This window comes from Lissotriton vulgaris, chromosome 2_2, assembly GCF_964263255.1.
Source record: "Lissotriton vulgaris chromosome 2_2, aLisVul1.2, whole genome shotgun sequence".
Lineage (NCBI taxonomy): Eukaryota > Metazoa > Chordata > Amphibia > Caudata > Salamandridae > Lissotriton > Lissotriton vulgaris.
The window spans coordinates 51,338,357-51,353,979 of record NC_141688.1 but is presented as its reverse complement, the minus strand read 5'-3'; positions in this window follow the sequence as shown (position 1 = coordinate 51,353,979).

Below are 15,623 nucleotides of genomic sequence, written 5' to 3'. Positions count from 1 at the left end.
GTCAGCCAGCTCCTCCAGAAGGCACTTCGAATTTTGGTATTTATGTAAAACATGGTCTTTGCCCTATTATGTTTAGTATGCTAAGGCACAAGTATATGAGGGACATTGCCGAGCTGCAGTGACCATTGATGAACAAAAAATTGGGTTTTTACAGGAGAAGTTGTTTGCGAGAAGAAGCGGGCAGTCTATGTTTGAATTCCCCAGAACGTTACAAAAGGAGGCTAAATAAAGGCGAATGAAAGCAAAGAAAGAGGCCCGGAAGGGGAGGATGCAAACATTGAGTCAGAAAGCTGTAGAACATGATAGGAGATAGGAATTGAATGTGAAGAAGATAGGAAGTTTTGACTGAATATTGATAAATCCTATGTAGCCCAAGAAGAAAATGATGCTTTTGTGGAAGAATTGCTAGATGCTAGACCCCCACCACCGTATGCCCCAAAGAGGGTACATCCAGCTCCTCCCCCACAGGCCAAGCTGCCCGGTTCGTCTGTCTCTGCTGTTTCTGCTTCTGTTACTGTTGATCAGAGAGCCTTGGCCATGGCATCTCCTCTCCTTTCTTTGTCTTTGCTGTCTGTGGCAACTACGACTTTTAGCATTCCTGCAACACCCATTGCTTTGGCATCCCTTTCACCAGCTCTTACACCCATGACCCAGCCAGCATAAATATTATTGCCCAGTACCTCTGTTGTCACTCCCACTGTGTTCCTCCATTCCCCGACATTCAAGAGTGGTGGGATGCCAGTACGGTGCCCTGAGGGCAGAGACTGGACAATATGGGAGAGGCAGAGAAACAGGTAGTGACTAATCAGGCTGCACAATGGGCCTGAAACCCCATTCTCGGTGTGGAGGATGCATGGAGTGTGATGACAAATTATGAGCCTTTTGTACAACAGCATGCCCTTAAGCACATGTCTGTTAGCAGTCTTTCAAGATGCAGCACCGCAGATTATATATGATATGAAGGATTGTGTATACATTGCTGATATGGCGCCTAGTCAAGTTTTTGGCAATGTTACAAAGTCGGTTGCTTATTGGAGTAGGCTGCTGGAGAAGAACCCGACAACAGTATCTCAGTTTCCAATGAGGGAGGTCCGACTGTCCACCTCATATATCACCTTGAAATACCAGAGCTATAGGATCAGCAGAATGTTGTTACTAGACATGGGGTAGTGGCCAGTTTCCAAGAACAGTGGGTTTATACTCAATGGAAAAGGAGTGAGGTCTTGTCCCTTAAGACTATATTACCTGACACTAGGAAAAATCCTACTGCATATTACAAAGAATTGACTGAGGAAGCTTCTTCAACTGTAATGATGCTTGCGGATATTGAAATGTTCTTTGGTTTGTTAGTTCCGGTTGATATTTGGCGACAAGTACACATACAGGATCATGTTGCGAAATTGGGTGGGATCAAATAAAAGTATGGGACCAGGAGAGGAAGCCTGGTGAGAAGCCTAAAGCAGAGATTCTTGCCTAGCCATGCCGCATGATCATGTATATGCATTCTCTTATCCCGGCCAGACAGGTTGATTGGGACAAGCTCTTGACTTGTCGTCAGAAGAAAGATGAGAGTGCGTCTGATATTTCTCACTCGGTTTGTAGGTGTGTTTCTAGATTATAGTGGGCAGGACTTGTCGATCGAAGGAGGTGTGCGTTTTTTCTTAATTGATTTGTTTCAAACTGGCTCTCCTAGATTGTGACTCAATTACAGGCTTCAGAGAGTACCTGGTCCATATCTTCCCCTTCTGGTATTTTGAATATGGAGCCGGTATTATGAACATAGGGACAATGAGTATAAGGAGAAGGTGGAAAAGAAGCACAAGGATTTGAACACAAAGGTGTTGTTGCAGCAGGCTTCTTGAGGGAATGGTAGAGGACATGGTGATATATCCTGACAGCTTCCCCTACTAGCAGGAATAATACGCCAGTGGAACCTTTGGGGCAAACAGTATTATTATGATGACTATGAATTAAATGAGGTGACTGGGATAACTTAAAACTAGGAATGCCGGGGACAGAGTGAAGGACCAGTTTTGCTACCTGTAGACCAGCGAGGTCCATATGTTAGTGTGGATGTGCATGGTTCGATTAAGGAGTTTTTGGTGGATACAGGTGCAACGAACAGCTCTATTTCTCTTGGTCCCTGGGGCACTCTGTCTGGCCATAATAATGTTTCAGTAGGATTTTTTTGTGTACCGGTTGTGAGCCCCATTTCAAAACCTCTTGCTTTGACTATTAGTCCTTTCACTGTGGATTTGCCATTCTTGTTGACGTTCAATTGTGGAGAGAATTTGATGGGTTTTGGTCTTGTTAAAGAAATTGCATGCTACGATTTACTGCTCCCCAGCCGGCGTCTATATGACAATGGGTCCTGATGTGGTGTGCACTAAGCAGTGTCTGTCCAAAGATATGCCCATCCCTGCTGAATTTCAAAATGTGCCACCCACACTGTGGGCAACGGATGACACAGATGTGGGTTTGTTGCAGATATCTCCTGTATCGATTCATGTCAAGGAAAGTGCTATTTTACCCCGTATTCCTCAGTATAAGATACCGCAGGCAGGTGAGCGAGCTTTGATAAAGATTGTGTAGGATTTGATTGAGAAAGGAGTGGTTGAGGAGACGTCTGCTAATGTTTGTAATAGCTCTATTCTTCACATTCTTAAAAGGACGCCATTGGGTCCCTCTGAGTATCAAGAAGATGTTTATCATTTTGTGATTGAGTTCCGTGAAATTAATAAAGTAGTGATTCCCCAGTTTCCGGTGGTCCCTGACATTTCGAGTCTCTTGAAGATGATTCCCTCTTCTGTTAAATTCTTTTCTGGTATTGACTTGAAAAATGCATTATTCAGTATTCCCATTCATCCTGATAGCAGATATCTGTCCGGGTTCACCCTCGCCGGTAAAAGCTGTAGATTCTGTTGCGCTCCTCAAGGCTATACAGAGAATCTGAGTATCTATAGTCAGGCATTGAAAGGTCAACTGGATTCCTTGTCACTCCCTACAGGTAATGTATGGCTTTAGTATGTTGATGACTTGCTCATCGCCTCGGATACAGAACAAGGTTGCACAGACAGTACAGTCAAATTGCTGCTACATTTATCTCAACATGGCCATAAAGTATCCCTTTCTAAATTTTAGTATTGTCGACAGGAGGCCACCTACTTAGGTCACCTACTGTCAAAGGAGGGTAGGAGATTTACCCCTGAGTGCATCAGTTCCATTGTTAAAATGTCTGTCCCGCAAACTCAGAAAGATGTGTGTGCTTTCATAGGTATCACTTCCTATTACAGGCAGTGGATACCTGGCTATTTGCTGTTTACTGAGCCGCTCCTTGCTCCAACACTAAAGGATGTGCATGAACCCTTGCCTTGGATGCCAGAGTAAAAGCAGTCTTTTGAGCAATTAAAAACTGTGCTTTGCTCTGCTCCAGTGCTTGGTTGCCCTAATTACGCTAAATGCTTTGTATTTTACGTCCATGAGCTGGGTGTTTGTACCCTTTCTGAATTGACACAAAAATTTGGAGATAAGCAACGTCCGTGTGCTTATTTCTCTGCTGTTCTTGACTCTGTCCCCCGAGCCCTCCCAAGCTATCTAAGAGAGGTTGCGGCTGTGGCAGTCTCAAAAAGACAACTGGCGGGACTCGTACTCGATACTGACCTCACAGTTATGGTACCCCATGCTCTGGGTACACTTTTGAATAAGACAAGGACACAGCACCTCACCAGTGCACGTCTGATCAGTTATGAGCTAACGCTCTTTCAAAAGCACATTACGATTAAACGTTCTGCCACTCTGAATCCAGTCCAGTCCACTCTCTATCCAGTCCACTGTGAATCCAGTCTACTCTGAATCCCTCCCTTCTGATAATGAGGAAATTGACATACATGATTGATTCTTCTGGACGAAAGAAGAGACAAAAGGACAGGTATACCTTGCTGATGTTCCCTTGTTTTAAAATACCAGGTGGAACCACAACAACTGCATATTCGATTACTATGCTGTGCATGATAGTTGAGACATCATGAGTTCCCTCTCATTTGGCCTAAGCTGCAGAGTTAGTGAACCTAATATGAGCCTGTGAATTGAGTGAGGTACTGGTTGTCAATATTTATACTGACAGACAATATGCCTTCTGTGTGTCGAGCATAATTTTGGGCTACTCTGAGCGGAGAGCGGATTCCTTACTTCCCATGGGACGAGTATACAGCACAGCTTTCTCATATATAGGCTTTTGTCTGCTTTGACACTCCCTAAGAAATTGCCGATAGTAAAGGTCAGCACCCATAAGAAAGTTACTGACGATATGGGTAAGGTGAACGCTTTTACAGATCAGACAGCTAAGGAAACAGCTGGGACTAAGATGAAAAGAATGTTTGTAGCAGGTCCCGCCAGGTGGGTGCCCAAGTTCTCCATGTTTTAGGATACACTTGCCAACGTGAAGGAAATACAGAGTGAGGCCATGGTGGAGGATTTAGCAGTGTGGCAAGAAAGTACAGCAAACTTGAACAATGAGGGATGTTGGATTGACAAATCAGGGAAGCAGAGATGGATGTTGCCAGATGCATATATTCTTCCTGTAGAAGTACAACGGTACTCTCAAACTGAAATTGGCAAAGATTTGTAGTGTAGTTCCTAGTTTCCCACTAGGCCCTGCGCATTGGAATAACATAAACAGTAGTATCGACGTGGAACTGCAGATATTCCAGGCCTCCACTGACTATGCTAAACTTAATTGGGTTGTGTTACCAACTAGCTCAGAGGTCACTGGAAACTTTCTTCTCTGCATAGGAAGTGATCAGCTTCCTTGGCACAGACAAGAAGGGATTCAGCTTTCCAACAACCGTGCAACATGACAACTTTGCTCCTCAGATCAAGAGAGAGTCAATCTCTAGGGTCGTGTGAAACAATAGACATTTATTTCACTCAGTCAGTCTAGTGCAGTTTACTTTCACGAGATGTAGAGAATAGAGAGACGGGCGTTTGTCAATAAAGGGTTAACATTTATTGAGTAGTCTTTCTTCTCGTGCAAGAGAAATGTATTGCCACAATTGCAATAATTGTTATTATAAAAAGTACGTACAGTAAGATAAGTATTGCGAAATAGAACTGTAAAAGCATTGATATGGTTTCTTAGCCATACAATGGTTTAAAAGTAATAAAACATATATACAGTCATATATACATTAGGCTAACATACTCAACTGGTGCTTCTAACTAAGCCTACCCTAGTGTGCCTGACCTAAGCCTAACACGTGAAAGGGGAGTAAGTAAGTAGCTTTAAGTTAAGTTGGTTTTGCCAAGGTTTGTTTCAAGAATTCTCGTCTAAGGGTTTAGTCAACACCATACCTCTGAATAGAATGATGGAGGATTGGTATCTCCTTCAGGGGTCTCTCTCGATATCCCAGTCACCTGCGAGGGTAAACCGGAAACGCCGTAGCTGGATTTCTCTGCACGAGAAAGGCAGCGGCTTTTCTTCAGCGCGTCGAGGAAGGAGGGGGGACAGCGTCCGCGGGCAGCTGGAATCTGCTGGATGTCTTTGCAGAGGGACGGTCTGTTCAGCTCCTTAAGCGTACTGCACCATAGTTCGCACTTTGGCAGCGATAATGGTATCAGCAGCTTCACCACCACAGGATAGCAGGCTGCAGCGACAGAGTGCTAGATTTACCAACACGGGGTCTTGCAGGCAGCCAGCATCAGCAACAGTAGCTTGCAGTTCACATTGCTTAAGGCAACGTTGGTAATATTTATACCTGACAGGTGCCGGGTTTGACACAAGTTTGCTGGACATAAGACGTCAATTAAAGATGTCACTAGGAAGTGATAGTTATCAGTTGCTCATTAGAGTTTCATTACTAATCAAAACATAGCAAGCGGGGATTTCCAGGTTTGCTGAGTTTTTATCTTGTTGAAGAACTCGGAGTGTTATCTAGGAATATCAGATAGTGACTACTGCTCTGTCATTGCACTAATTGGTCGCAAAGGAAGTGGCAGAGAGAACTATGCTGGAATGTGGCTCTGTTCGTGTGAGGCCAGAGATGACTTTTCAGAAAATCGCACTTGAACGGTTATGCCAATATAGGGAATAAAGGGATTTATAGCCGAATAGGGGCATAAGGTCACAGTATCGATCAGGAACCTAGATAAACACGCAACACCCACTCCACGGGTTAATGTCCATCAAAATTACTAAAACTAAGCAATAAGATGCATGTGTAACATTGCCCACCCCAAAATACATAAATGCATTCGAAATAGGCGTACTCGTAATACATGGAATATAGGTACTGTACGTTTTTTTTAAAGCATAGTAATCATTCAAAAAATTATTGCATATGAAATCAATGAACGATTATGCAAAAGGAATTACACATGAAGTATCTCTGACAGAAGAAAGGCGAGATAAATCATCACATAAAAATGCATTGTAATAACATGTGTGCTAGAGGCTGGTGTAATGTTGTTATGTCTCTAGATGTGTGTAGAAATAGAAGTGTGAAGCTTCTGTTCTCTAAGAATAGTTTTTACGTTAAGCAAAGAATTGTTCGTGCCAAAAAAAGGTCAATATTAAAAAAATTGTCCAATTCAAAGAAAATAGATTTCCAAAGCTCTTGGCAGTTTTTGTTGATCAAAACTGAAGGCCGAATTCAGAGTTCTTGGGAACGCTGTGTGTCGGAAAGCTTCTAAAAGTTATTGTTTCTGTACGGGTGAGAACATCGTATCAGACAGGCTCTCAAAGAATTGGTCTACAAAATCAGGTGATAGTTCAACCAAATTAGATAGCGCTGAAACTTGGCAGGTGTGAGAATGATTGCTGTCATCGAAGGCAGGACCAGCAATGCTCACAGAACGTTGTACCTGGATGATGTTGCTTTTGTCACTCGCTCCACTGTTACCACTTGGCTGTAGTACAGGAGTCTCCACGAATGCCGTCATCAGGATTGGTAGCCGCTGGGGACAACACAATGCGTGAGCCGTTATTGGACTGAGCAAAGTATCGACGTCCATTGGTACTGCTGATGGAAGTGAAAGACAGATGTCCAACACGCATTCATCGCCGCAAAGCCTACACCGTAGCACAGGTAAAATGCAATTTTGCCATATCGGTCTGAATGAAAGGAACCAGGTCATGTTTAGATCTCTCAGCCTGGCCAATCCAAGGACGTTAGTTATCCTGTCCCGGTAGCGCATTGCTAGGATTGTCTCTTCCATTCCCATGGGAGCTATGTCTGAGCCGAGGCTTGCCATAACGTAGCAGGAGGGTCAAAAATAGAATCCCTGCGACGAGTCCCAAAAATAATGGTATGCCGCCAAAAATGGAGTGCACAAAATTAGGAAAGATTCCCAAAATTGCCTGGAAGGGTGTTAGCAGTCCCGTAAAGACTGTCTTAAATATGCCTGGGATGCTTGTTGCACTAGACATGTTAAGGAGTTGGCTGAACATTTCTACGAAATGCACGGGGCAATTTGTTGATAAAAGGTCATGAACTTCAGTAGCTGTCCTTGCAACTAGAAGATCATACGTCTCTTTAGATGACGTTATAGGCACTGTTGTCTGTAAAAGTACAGATTTCATTTTGCTTAATGTATCAATTCGTATAGAATAGAGATTCAGACGAGGCCAGATGGGAGTCACTATGTCTGAAGGCCCACTCGGAAACAATGCTTGCATACAGCATTTGACCATGGATGTTACTTCTACTAGATAACTTTTCCCTGGCACGAGGCCACAACATCTGTGATCCGTTCTAAGAATGTAACTCCCGTTCGAAAGTTGCATAAAGAAGGGCTCTATCTGAGTTGCAGGTGTGACTAGCTGGTGGCATGAAAGGTTGTTTGAATTTCCATCACATGCTCCGTGTAAATTAATACCCTGACACAAAAGTATACCGCTTAGTGAATGTTTACAATTTTCACCATTAAGAAATACATTTTTGTCGCTGTCACTATAGCAAGAATGAGTGTATGGTAATTTCCATATAGATTTTACATATCCTTTACCCAATTGTTCATATTGGCCAGCAGGTATGTATTCAAGGCACTTTTTAAATCGGAAAGTTGTTATCGGAATTGTGATAATTCCGTGTATTATCCATTCAATGAAAGGACTCTCTGACATTGTCAATGGTAATCTCTCGAGTTTTTCGATGCTCAGGATTGTATAGTCTGCTCCTTTCTGTGCCAAACTGATCTGTTTATCAGTAAGGTTAAAACTGGAAAATAATGACGTTGTGTTGATTAAACGCCAAGGCACATAGCCTGAACGAAGATTTTGCAGCGTCCAGCCTAATTCTATAATAGAGCGTAATTGAGACTGGCCATGTTGTAACATTAGCAAATCTCTGTCTATCACATCAAAGGCAGAGGATACAATATTGTCCAACGAATATATTCTGGAAGACAGAGTCATTAACCCATTGTCTACCACAGAAAGTGATTTCTCCAAATTAATACGATCAATTTCTCGTATTTTTTCAGCAGTTTCAATTTGCTTTACTTTCCAAGCCTCGTTGTAAGCAGCATAGATACTGGTCGCTATGAAACGCTTTTGACGCTGTTTGCGTGGTCCAAGAATGAAATCGTGCAAATCAGCACCATCTTTTAGTAAAGACAAGTGTTGCTTAATTTCAGCCAGTGTGGATGTTGTTAGCCATTCAAGGCAGAGCTTCCCTACACTGTATGTTGTTATAATCCCTGGATGTTGTCTCTGGGAGTATCTAGGGTCTAATCTGGCCATTTTTAAACCCTGTGTTTTATTCAGGAATCTATCTTGACAGCGATTTGTGTCTGTAGGCCAGATTAACCACTTTTTCCAATCAGGATGTGTTCTGTTGAAATGTAAAATTTGTGACACGTCTAACTCAATATCAGCGGTTGCATTTTCATGTATTGGCTTTGGTATAGACGGTGTTTTAAGGTCTTTGATCTTAGCTAGGCCAAGACAGGATGTTTGGTGTATAGTGTCATTTAAAAATAACATTTGTTCTGGTATCATGCAGGTTCTAAATAGTGCTTCAATGCCTTGCACCTGACAATCTTTTGTACCCCAAATTGTTTTCGTTTCAATATTATTTTTCCAATAATCAAAACCAAATGTCATCATTTTGTCATAAAATGCTTCTGAATATATCAATTTTGAATTTGTCAGCATTGTTTTCATTCCTGTTTTATCTAACAGTTTATAATAAAACGTTTCTGCATTACTTGTGTTAAACCCTGAGAAGTATTTGAATTTTTCAAAAAATGCTTTAGAACTGCTTTTAGGTGGTGTAGAACAATGTTCCCATTGATTATACATAAAAACATTTCTAGGCTGTGCAGATTTATGCAAGTAATGATCCCCATAGTGGGTGTAACAGAATAACTGCTCATAACTAGATGAACCTTGTAAATAATCATGATCTGTGAATCTAGCTGACATTACTAAATCAGACATCATGTCATTAATACTGTTAAAGTCCCAATCATCAGAGAATGTACTAGGTGTTACAAAGTCACTTAAGGAAACCTTTAGTTGATGAGGATACTTCAGGATTTCGACCGGACCATAGATCTCATAGTCTGTTTTCTCCCATACTACCCCACCAGGTATTGGAATTGCTGTGACATTTACTGTTGACAGTTCTCTTTTCTTCACCTGGGATGATCTGTGTGGTTTCAGGACTAGGTTGATGTTCTGACTTGCTGTGTCCATTCAATTGTAATGAACTTTCCTAAAATTAAAACTAAAATTAGGCAGAGTAGGAGTATGAATACCCCTGAAATAATCCAATGCTCGATCAACGGTGAATCCAGATATAGTTCTTTGATTTGTTGAAGGAGTCCTGTTGTATTTTCTTTACAATACTTTTTTGTTTCTGGCATCACTTCGGGGTCATTTAAATCTTCAGAGAAGTTGTCGAAGTTGATGAAATAACCAGAGGCAGTTCTGTCAATTGATGGGATTGTTCTTTCAATCTGTCTCTCGGTAGCACTTTCTGATGCCACATCAGTGTAGACTGGTGTTGTTTCTTGACGAACTGTTTCAATCTGTGTTTCAAGAGGCACGAGTTCCATGGCATTATTGCATAGTCCTTCATTGTGCACTGCAGGCTGATCGAATGTGATTAGTCTTTCAGTTTGAACCTCTTGGATTGTTGCAAGTTTGGGTATTCTGTTGTTTCTTGGGAGTCCACTGGGCCTACTGTTGATTATAGGCCACATGCTTGTGGTTTTACCAGATCGATAGACACAACTCTGTTCTCCTTTTTACCAGCAAGGGGCGGTAGCACAACTGATCTTGTTCCGGTGACTGCCAAGGCAGGTACTGCTTTTCTGCAAGAAGGCCCAAATTCCTTCTTAACCGCGATCTTTTCTCTGACTAGATCCCCAATCTTTGGAATCCAGACAGGCCTTGCTGGGGCTGTTGCGGGTGGTGCCTCGTCAGTGGTACTTGGCTTTTGCTTTAACTTTATGTTGCTTAATGATTTTCTTGTTTCATTCAGTTCCTGTAAAACAGCCAAACGATCTTTGATGTCAAAGTCTGTTGTTTCTTCTTGTACCACTGACATCTGACTATCGAGGTCCTGAACTCGCATTCTAATTCCGAACAATAGTTCGTATGGGCTGAAACCTTTTAGAGAATTTCTTGGCATGTTGTTAAGACTAGTCTGGACACTTATTAAATGTTTGACCCACCCAGCGCCTGAACCTAATACCTTCGCTGTTATAGATTGCTTTATGTCCCGGTTTTTTCTTTCTATCACACTATTCCCTTCCGGGGTATGACGGACAAGAATACCGCAACCCAATTCCCATGCTAGCCATGGCCTCCTTATAGGCTCGAGAGCTGAAAGCAGGACCCTGGTCAGAATGGAACGTGGTAATTGCGTATGTGCCGATAAAGACTCGCAAATCTTTTATAACCGTTCTAGCGTCAGCCGAGCGCTGGAGACCTCATTTTTTAAGTGTTTTTTTCGTCTTAACTGTTAATAGGACGCGGGATGGGGTGTAGGCAGCGTTACGCTCTTTCTGACTGGTAGCCGGTAGCAAGGTTCGCTACTGCGATCCCTATTACAGTTTTCACAGTTGTTTGCATATATTTGGTGTTCTACACTCATTCCCGGCCACCAGAATACTGATTGTAATTCAGTCAGTGATTCCTTGATCTCTCTGTGCCTTAGACCCAAACCCATGTGTGCGTCTGCTATTAAAAATATTCTCCTGTTCATGTTTGGAATTACTCTGTCCCCCACTCCAGGGATTCGAGCAAAAGGAACGGAGTTTGCATCGATTACGTATGCATAATTGAGTGGATAGTTTACGGGCAGTGCTGCACAGTCGCCTTTTACGGTCGTTTTTACTGCCAGCATGGTTTCCCCGTCTATGTATTTATCTGTACGCTTTTTTGTGGCTACGGAAGCCGGGTTAGTTGCTTCCGCGGTGGCTGTATTAGCCAATGAATTCCCTGCAACGTGAACGCCATCACGTTGAAGACTCTGTGCGTGAATCACGTGAGTCTTTTGTAGTTCTTTACTTAAAAGAGCTACATCGTTCCAGAGCAATTTATGCTTTATTGTGGCACCTGTGTCATCTTTGTAGTCGTTTTTGATCCAACTCTGCAGTTTATTGTTGTAAGAGTTGACGCAAAAATGAGAATCGCACACTATAAGTGTTGGGAATTCACGTTCTGCATTTTCGAGCGCCATCTTTAAAGATCTGATTTCAGTTCTCTGAACCGAACAGTTTCTTACAGATTCAGTTTTTGTTACTTTCGGTCTGAATTTACCGCACAGCCAACGACCTTTAATGATCGCACATGCTGCATCGTAGGATTTTCTCTCTACGTTGAAATGCTGTACAAAGCTATCTGTATAGATTATACAGGCGTATTGTGGGAGAGGCAGAATTTCGATTGGCAGAGGATATTCTTCTTCATATTCTAAATCATTCAGTTCTTCAAATTGCGGGGCGAAATAGTATTTCACGTCTTCCGCTCCTAGAGAATCTACGCACTGTATCCATTTCGGATCCAGTGACACTGTAGGCAGGTTTACTGGGCTGAATAGCGCTTCGAAGGCGGATTCCGCTGTAAGGATATTAATCCGTTTGCCGTGTGCTAGTTCTCGTTCATTTGCTAATGCGATTTGCACTGCTTTCACAGTTCTTTCTGTGTGACTGAATGTTTTTTCTGCTTGTGTGTACAAGTGAGATTTAAATGAAATAGGTACCTTTTCTCCCTCATTAGAGGTCAGGTACGTGAATCCGCATCTTCCTGGGATGACTCGGATTACAAGATCGATCGTGTTGTCACGTGTATCTAATTTTGTTTTTGCTAACATGTCTGTTTGCAGTGATCTCAAAATTTCTGTGTGTTTTTGAGTCCAATTGATTTGTTTAAAATCAGGTTTTATTAGTTCGTAGAGAGGTTTAACCCTCTCTGCGTAATTTAGAATGTAAGTTCTCCCGAAATTCAGAAAACCTAGTATGGATTGTAAATTCTTCCGCGTTTTTGGAGCTTGGAGTGCAGCGCACTTCTCTAAGAAGTTGTCCGCTAGGCTTTTCCCTTCACTTGATAATTCGTACCCTAAAAATAGTACTGTCAGATGGGCAATTCGGGACTTTTTAAAGTTGAATTTGTAACCCTCTGCTGCGAACCCAAGTATAATGGTGTTCACTCTTTTCAAGTGAGTATCCAAGTCGTCGTCTGTGAGATAAATATCATCTACGTAAGACAATGCTTCATCATCATAGATTTGTAGTAACTCTGTTACCCTAGCTGAGAATAGTCCTGGGCTGTTCTTGAACCCCTGTGGGAGTCGACAGAATTTTTTCTGTGACCCAAATGCAGAGAAAGCGGTCAAATATCTGCTTTCTGGTGCAATGTTTTGACAAAAGAAACCATTAGATATGTCTAATGTCGTTTTGTATTTTTTCCTAACTATATTATTCATTAGGGCTGCACTATGCGAGTTTTGTACTGCAAAGGTTTTGCAACATGTATTAAGGTGTCTGTAGTCCAAAACTAGACGATATGAATTGTCTGGCTTGGAGACAGGAAACAAAGGATTGTTCATTTGAGAGGTGCATGTTTCAATCACCCCCTGGTACTCAAGTTGATCTAAGATCTCCCTGACTTGTTTTTTAGCTTCTTGCTTTATGGGATACTGCCGTTGGGCAGTTGGTTCACTTTTTAATTGGATTTTGTGAGGCGGTGAATCCTCATCCCATCCTACATGATTTTTATATAACGCAGGTGCCTGGGCCACTGCCCATTTCCTTGCATATGTATATTTTTTGTGAATCGGTATGTGATTCGAGAAGGCTGGCATAATCACTTCTTCGCCACGAGGGCACTCCCTGACAAACTCTGGGGGCCATTCTTTTTCAGCTAACAGAATATCATAGCCTTTGGAGAGCTTATCCCAAAATAGACCCTTAATTTTCCTAGTCTTATCACCCTCTATACGCAATGTTATTTCGTATATTTTATGGGGCTCGCTAAGTCTGGCGTCGGCAGTTTCAACTTGAATGTATTCATTCGTGTCCACTGTCTCCAGATGACTCATCAAGATCTTGCGCGCTATACTGATTTCTGCTGCACTGTCCAACATTGTCAATGCCCACTCCCGGTTTTTCAACTGTGTCCTCAGTATTCTCGGCATGGTTGATTACTCTAATACTGGCTACCTTCTTTTTCTGAAATTGAGATTTTTTACTTTGAGCAGGTTCCTTGTCTTTGGACTTGGTGTGCTCTCCTGGGTCTGACCGTCCTCTTCTTTCCGAATTCTGTGGAAAAGATCGAGAGGGACGTGTATCAATACTTTGATATCTATCAGGTTTTTTCAGATTATCCCTATTTCTAAGGTTATATCTTTTCTCAGAGGGCTCCCTCTGGGGAGACTGGCGTTCTCGAGTCGGAGTTCTTTCCCTCCGTCGAGGAGACCTTCCTCTGGACTGGAAAACTTTTTCCTTGGGAGTGGATTGTTTATTTCCATCCCAGCTCTTTTTAGGAGTGTTTACATTATTTTTAATAAATCATTTTTCAGGATTTTCGAGCAGTTGGGGCTTTACCGGTTTCCCACCCAAGCTGTCTCTACCTAATTCTTCATAGCATTTTCCTATGATTTTTGCAAGCTCAACAGGATCTTTTATATTTGTTTCCTTCAACTTCTGGCGGATCGCCACAGATGCTGCTTCTCCCTTAATGTTGGCTAATAATATAGCCGTGACCTGCTTGAAGTCTTTCAGTAATTTCATACCTAGATTTAAAGCGGGCTCTGGACCGAATTCATTTTGAATCTGTTTTAGCACTTCTGGTATTACCGCCATAGACGGAACACCGTGTGTTTTTGTGTAAATGGAAGCAAAGACTGTACCCCAAGTGTCACAGTCCTCCACGTGTGGTGCGATTCCCATAGGAAGGCAGATGGTCAAGATTCTGTGTTTCTCAATAGGGGTAGTATCAGGAAATACTGCCTCTATTTGAGTGATTTTCTGTGCTAACCAGAAAGGAATTTGTTCCCGTTTTACGGGTGTTTTACCAAGACATGACTGTATGTTCTGTGGTGTAATTTTATTTGTATTCCCCTGATGAGGGGTCAGCTGTGGTATATTGACAGCTGGTTGGACTGTTGCAGTCCGCATTACATATTGGACTAATTGCCTATGTATTTTTATTAATGTGTTTAGCTGTACTAACAGCTCTTCTCTAGACATTTTTACAATGTCCGGATGTGGTGTGTAGCTGGCTAGAACCGGCCACGTGGCTCCTGGTCTACCTAGTGGACCGAGCCTTGTTATGTGATCATTATGTTTTAGGGCGCCATTAAACCAGAGCAGGTGCTCTTGAAATTTAAGTGGAATTTCAATCTCCTCGAAAGGAGCGTACTCTTCTGGAGGTTTCTCTATTTTGTAATAGTGAAACTCTTTTGTTCTAGCGTTTACCGCTGGAAAGTTTATCCATGAATAGAATACCTCTGTCTGCCGATACTCGTGAGCCTCTATCACGAAGACTACTGTACCACCTAGAGGTGTCAGTCCGTTTTCTATAAGTTTTAAAGTTATAGATCTTCTTAAGTGTGCCGGGATGATAATAGCATCCGGGTCTGTGTATTCGGGACCCTGCTGAGTCGCATCTACTGCGGCCCCAGGAGTTCCGTTTTCTGGTATTTTAAAAATGCGAGGTTTGCAGAGTAGGTCTCCAAGGAGACAAAGATTAGGTGCACAATATTTTGGAACACTGTATCCTTCAACGTTGAATAAACCAGAGCTTTACATAGGAATCTCTTCCTACTAAGGTCGGGCGGATTTTAACCTTTCACCCACTCCAGACGTCTATTGGAGTATTTACGGGAGAAAGGGGTGTGAAATATGCACGACTGAGTTACTCTACAAGTCTTGCGTTAGTTTATCGCCTTACCAAACGTTGGGCGCCATGTAGTGTAGTTCCTAGTTTCCCACTAGGCCCTGCGCATTGGAATAACATAAACAGTAGTATCGACGTGGAACTGCAGATATTCCAGGCCTCCACTGACTATGCTAAACTTAATTGGGTTGTGTTACCAACTAGCTCAGAGGTCACTGGAAACTTTCTTCTCTGCATAGGAAGTGATCAGCTTCCTTGGCACAGACAAGAAGGGATT